This window comes from Cervus canadensis, chromosome 4 (genome assembly GCF_019320065.1).
Source record: "Cervus canadensis isolate Bull #8, Minnesota chromosome 4, ASM1932006v1, whole genome shotgun sequence".
In the NCBI taxonomy this organism is placed as follows: Eukaryota; Metazoa; Chordata; class Mammalia; order Artiodactyla; family Cervidae; genus Cervus; species Cervus canadensis.
Genome location: NC_057389.1, coordinates 93,345,340 through 93,352,463, shown reverse-complemented (window position 1 = coordinate 93,352,463; position 7,124 = coordinate 93,345,340).

The window sequence follows — 7,124 nt, the reverse complement described above, 5'->3', positions numbered from 1 at the left end:
CTTATTCACCCCACTTTTCAAAAGAAGTGGCTTCCCTGGTGGTTCAGACAGTAAAGAATCAGCCTGCATTGGCAGGAGACATGGATTCGAACCCTGGGTCAGGAAGATCCCTTGGAGAAGGAAATGGCAACCTACTCCAGTATTCTTGCCTGGGGAATCCCTTGGACAGAGGAGCCTGGCAGGCTACAGTCCATGTGGTTGCAAAGAGTCAGATGTGACTTAGGATGAAGCAACAACAACAACAACAATTGTTTGATTACAGGAAATAGGCTGCATTCAGCCTCCAAGATCTCTGAATTCCAAGGGCAGGTTCAAACAGTTGTTAATTAGGGAAGGGAGGGGATGCAGAGACAAAGGAGGAACAGTCAAGAAACAATAGTGCAATTCTCAAATCATCCAACATGTACATTACCATTGTAAAATAGGGACTTCCCCGGTGGCTGATATGGTAGAGAATCTGCCTGCAATGTGGGAGACCTGGGTTTGGTCCCTGGGTTGGGAAGATCCCCTGAAGGAGGGTAGGGCAATCCCAGAGGATCCTAGTGGGCTACAGTGCATGGGGTCGCAAAGAGCCAGACACAACTGAGTGACTAAACAGAGCACCCCACATGTAAAATAGATGACCAGTGTGAGTTTGATGCATGAAGCAGGCCACCCAAAGACAGTGGTCTGAGACAACCTAGAGGGACACGGTGGGGAGGGAGGTGGGAGGGGGGTTCAGGATGTGGGGGACACATGTGTACCTGTGGCCGATTCATGTTGATGTTTGGCAAAAAACCATCACAATATTGCAAAGTAATTATCATCCAATTAAAATAAATGAATAAATTTTTAAAAATAACTGAAAAAAAAGACTCAATAGTACAGCCTTGGTGCAGGGATATAGGTGAAGATGGTAAGTGACTTAGGCCAGTGGTATCTGGGGAAAGAGTGCCCCAGGCAGAGGTTAAGGTTAATACAAAGACCCTGAGGTAGGAGACTGCGTCGGGGTGGGGATGGGGGTTAGCTGGAGCACAGTGAGTGAGGGGGAGCACAGTAGAACGGGAGGACAGGTATGGAGGATGATCCTATGAGCCTTTCTCTGCCGTTGAATGACTCACACTTTCATTTACTCTGAATGAGATGGGGAGTCATTGCAGGGATTTGAGCAGACATGTAACATGACCTAATAAGATTTCAAAGATCATTCTGGCTGCTGGGTTGAGCATGGATTGTAGGGTGTAAGGTAGCCTGTTTGGACTTATCTGTAGGCAAGCCTGGTTAGATATAGGTACCTAGGCCCAAGGGGAGGATACCAGTGTAAGAACTGGGAAGTAGTCAGTGTATTGTATTTTGAAGGCAGACCTAAAAGGATCTGCTTCCAGGCAGGATATATGTGTGAGAGAAAGAGAAAAGACAAGAATGACTCCAGGACTGGGGGCCTGAACAACTGAAAAAATAGAATTGAATTCATTGAGATGGGTTTCCCAGGTGGTGCAGTGATAAAGAATCCACCTGCAATGCAGGAGACAAGGGTTTGATCCCTGGGTCAGGAAGATCCCTTGGAGAAGGAAGTGGCAACCCACTCCAGTATTCTTGCCCGGTAAATCCCATCAACAGGGGAGCTGGGCTGACTATAGACCAGTCTGCAAAGATCCGGACATGACTGAGCCGCTGAGCTCAACAGCAGACATCCATTGAGACATGGAGGGTGAAAATGGAGAAAGTTTGAGAAGGAAAGAGGACATCAGAGTTTCAGAAATATCTCAAAAGTGAGATATTTCAAGTGGATATATATTCTATGAGTCCACATATAAGAGGTACGAAGAGTAGTCAAATTTATAAAGACAAAATAGAATGGTGGTTTCCAGGGGATAGAGGAAGGGAGTAAATATGATTAGTGTTTACCAGGTCCAGGGTTTCAAGTTGGGAAAGGTGAAAAAGATCTGGAGATGGATGATGGCGATGATTGCTGAACAATGTGAATATACTTAATGCCAAGTGTATAGAACTGTACACATAAAACTGATTATGATGGAGAGATGGATCCAAAAAAATATCGTTGTGATGTATTTCAAACAGTATTCTGCCTTTGTTTCCCTCTGGGCTTCCCTGACAGCTCATTTGGTGAAGAATCTGCATGCAATGCAGGAGACCCTGGTTTAATTCCTGGGTCTGGAAGATCCACTGGAGAAGGGATAGACTACCCACTCCAGTATTCTTGGGCTTCCCTTGTGGCTCAGCTGGTACAGAATCTGCCTACAATGCAGGAGACCTGGGTTTGTTGGGAAAGGCTACCCACTCCAGTATTCTGACCTGGAGAATTTCATGGATTGTACTGTGCATGGGGTCACAGAGTCGGACATGACTGAGCGACTTTCACTTCACTTCACTTCACTTCTATGTTTCCCTCTAAGAGTTTTATAGTATTCAATCTTACATTTAGGTCTTTAATCTATTTTGAGTTTATTTTTGTATATGGTATTAAAGAATGTTCTACTTTCACATGTATGTTATGTAAATGTAATCACAATAAAAGCATTAAGTAACAAAATAATCAGAGTCAGATGCGATTGAAGTGACTGAGCAGCAGCAGCACAAAATAAAGGAGAAAGATTGAGGCTTATTTCTGATAATATTTTCAACATCATTATAAAATAATAGAGCTTAGTTAGGCTTTCTGGATAAAAATTTTACTTTTATTTGTTTTTTGACCACACCACACAGTATACAAGATCTTAGTTCCCCAAGTAGGGGTCAGACCCATGCCCCCTGCATTGGAAGTGTGGTCTTAACCACTGGACAGTTAGGGAAGTTCCAAGATAATAATTTTAATATTTTTCCTCAACAACATAGACGAGGGTTTCTCAACCTCAATAATACTGATATTTTTGGTCTGTATTATTAATATTGGTCATAGAGTCTATCCTGTATATTGTCTGATGTTTGTTAGGATCCCTGGCCTCTACTCATGAGATACCAGCACTGAATTGTGATAAGCAGAAACTGATTATTCCAGTGTTCTCAACCAGACTGATTTTGCCAGTTGTTCCAGAGGGGGCAAAATCAGTCTGGTTGAGAACACTGGAATAAAATAAAATTCTATAGATAACAGAATTGATGGTGTATGCTTTCAAAGAGATGGGGTTATAGAAAAAGCAACATTTGGGGGAGGATTAAGCATCAGGTTATCTTGGAAAGGTTGAGTTGATGACCTTCAGAACACCCTGCTATTATCTGAGAGGTAAGCGGTATTGGCCTGGATATCATTAATCTGCATAAGTGACAGTATAAGTTAATTAATCTTACAGACAGAAGAAGTTCCTGCTGAGAGATTCAGGAGTTATTAATAGAAATAGAAGCCCATGCTTGAATGAATCCTACCCATGATGCTTCAGTTCTCAGTTATAGAGCCTCATCTGGATATATGATCTCATATGACCTGTTACAATATTCAATCATCCACATTCCCATTTCTTTCAAGGGAAATAAAACACTCATAGACCCATACTGCCCTTTGGGTATTGCTCCAAACTCTTAAAGAATTTGGTCAGTATTTGCTACTTCCATTTTCACAATATTCCTTCTCTTCTCAATCAACTCATCAGGAGTATTTCGACCTCCATCACAACAGCGTTCCCTAGGGTCTGCAGTGACCTCACTTGCCAAATAAGTTTTAAGGGATATTTCCTTTTGTCAAAATGCTTGATGTCTCAGTAGCAATATCACTAATGGCTGCATTCCTTGTCTTGAAATAGGGACCTTTCTAAAGCATTTTGTTTCTGTTACAATGGGATTCCCAGATTCAAGTCCACTGGGCAACTTGCAGCATTAACACATCCCTGAGGGAGAAACTTCTAACTCTGAAATCAAATCCTATAAAGGGGAAGCAAGATTTAGGGCAGAATCTTAAGGAGCCCTGAGAGAATTCTTCATGAAGAAACTTTTTAATCTCCAGGGGAATACTCTTGACTGTAAATGTTTGAGCATAGCCAGATAAATTAAGAATAATTGCAAGAAAGAAATTTGCCTCTTTTTACTGTGATCTTCAGGGAAACAGCAGTGGCAGAAAGTTTCTTTTCTATTATTCTCCTTCTACCCCAAGGGAGCTTAATTGTTTAAAGAGTAGAGTGACAACAGGCCAATTTATTTAATGAGGCAGTCTGAGAATTCAGCTACCAAAGACCTGGAAACTTTTAAAATAAGCTTTCAGTGTCCCCAAGGCAAAGTATCTTGGACTTCCCAGACATAAGGTGTGAATTCCCTTCTTGGATAATCTCCCTGTACTTTCTGGAAGAAAATGTGCACTGTAGGAAAACAGTCAAGGTAACTAGGGGTTTCCATGATGTCATCTGAAAGAGGCAGTTTATCAAAGTAAAGTCTGCGGGTGGGGATAGAGAAGGGAGTTGTAAGCAATGGAGGGAAAACTTATTAGACAGAGTCCTAGGGACACAAAGATGAATAGTGTTTCTCAAAGTTTTGTCTCCAAACCAGCAGCATCAACATCAGCTGAGAGCTTGTTAGACATGCACATTTTTGGCCTTCATCCCAGATCTACTGATGCTAAGTTAGGAACTCCAGCGTCAGCCCTAGCTATTTGTGCTTAACAAGCCACCCGAGTGGATCCTATGGGTGGCTAAAATTTGAAAACAACTGCCTTAGGGGACTTGTTGAAATGAGTGATGAAAGACCCTCACAAGGCTGCATCTTCAGAGATCTGAGAGATATTTCACCTCCAACATCTGATCTACAAATGATGATACATTTGTTGTCACTTTAAAATGTTTATCTCCCTCTCTTGTTTTCATTTTATGCATTTGTTTGAATTCTCAAAATAATATTAAATACTGTGGTTTACAGCAGTAATTTTTGCATATTTGCTAATTGCCATTTCTTAAAGCTTCCATGTGCCATTGAAAGTTACCTCTCATTTAAAGATAAAAATTTATTATTCTAAAGATATATCTTTATTTTTCTAGCTGGAGATCCCGCACCCTTCCCTTCCACATATTCTTGTACAAATTGCCCTTTGCAGTAATGACTGTTAAAAATGAACAAATACATTTTTAAAAATTAATTTTTATTGGAGTATAGTTGTTTTGCAATGTGTTAGTTTTTACTATATAGCAAAGTGAATGTATGTATGTATGAATGTATGTATATGTATATAGCAAAGTGTATATATGTATACATATATCCTCTTTTTTGAATTCCCTTCCCGTTTGAAAAAGTGAAAGTGTCAGTCCCTCAGTTGTGTCTGATTCTTTGTGACCCCATGGACTATAACCTCTGCCCATGGAATGCTCCAGGCAAGAACACTGGAGTAGGTAGCCATTTCCTTCTCCAGGGGATCTTCCTGACCCAGGGATAAAACATGGGTCTTCTGCATGATAGGCAGATTCTCTACTGCCTGAGTCACTAGGGAAGTTCTGACTATAGTTAGATCTCCAGAATTTATGCATCGTCTATCTGGAAATTTGCATCCTTTGACCAGTATCTCCCCATTTCCCCCACCCTTAGTCCCTGGAGAAACTGCTTGCATGAAATAAAAGTTAAATTGTGTAGAGTCAACAGAAATAAGGAAAGAAATTTATACCTGTGCCATTGAATTAGGAGCATGTGAGAATACATAGCTGGGATCTTTGATTCTTGATTCTAAAAATATTATGAAAAATTATAATTCTTACTGGCCCTATTTTAAAACTAAGAAACTGACATTTCAATAGACTGAGCAACAAACTTTTTAGAGACAGTAGATATTAATAGTTTCAACTACAATTCATACTTAGAATTACAAGTTGATTCAAGAGAGGGGTTGTGGACTTCACTTTCATGTGTGCTCAGTCGCTTTAGTCATGTCCAACTCTTTGAGACCCTATGGACTGTAGCCCACCAGACTCCTGTCCATGGAATTCCCTAGGCATGAATACTGGAGTGTGTTGCTATTTCCTCCTCCAGGGGATCTTTCTGACCCAGGGATTGAAGTGAGACCTCGCTCACTGCTGGTGGATTCATTACTACTGAGCCATCAGAGAGAGAAATATAAAAGAATTCACAAACCATGTCTTAAAACTGCCACAAATTGTGTCAAATATGGGTTTACTGAGGGAGCTACATGGAGAATCATAGAGTTCCTGCAAAGCTCTTAAATCAGTAATACATGGAAAGAGACAAAGAGAAAGAAGGTGGCAAATGGTTCACCTCTTCTGCAAAGCACTCACCCACTTCCACTCTCCTTATTTTCAATCCATGAAGCAGATGGTGTTCCATGTTACTGTGCATTATGACACTTGTGGCTCCTCTGAACATGCATTCCATCCCTTCCAAGTGTGTCTGCAACTGTCTCCAAGACCACAGGGCTTGACTTTATTCCTGTCCCAACTGGCATCAAGTTACTCCTATTGAAGGTCCTGCCTTTTCGAAGGCATTGACTTAGAGAAAGATACGATCTCCATGACTCAAGATATTCGGTTCCCTTATGGTTGTCAGGAGGAGGGCATGGCAACCCACTCCAGTATATTTGCCTGGAGAATCCCATGGACAGAGGAACCTGATGGGCTGTGGTCCATAGAGTGGCAAAGAGTCAGACACAACTGAAACGACTTAGCACTGATTGCCGGAGAGGAAGGGAAGGATACTTAGGGAGTTAGGTATAGACATGTACACACTGCTATATTTAAAATGGTTACCAATAAGGACCTACTGTATATAGCACATGGAACTCTGCTCAATGTTATGTCGCATCCTAGATGGGAGGAGAGGCTGGGGGGAGAATGAATACATGTATGTGTATGGCTGAATCCCTTCTCTGTTCACCTTTCAGGATTCCAACATTTTTAATTGGCTCTACCCCAGTATTCCTTGGAAGGAAAGTTATGACCAACTCAGATAGCATATTAAAAAGCAGAGACATTACCTTGCCAACAAAAGTCCGTCTAGTCAAGGCTATGGTTTTTCCAATGGTCATGTATGGATGTGAGAGTTGGACTGTGAAGAAAGCTGAGCACCAAAGAATTGATGCTTTTGAACTGTGGCGTTGGAGAAGACTCTTGAGAGTTCCTTGGACTGCAAGGAGATCCAACCAGTCCAACCTAAAGGAGATCAGTCCTGGGTGTTCAATGGAAGGACTGATGCTGAAGCTGAAA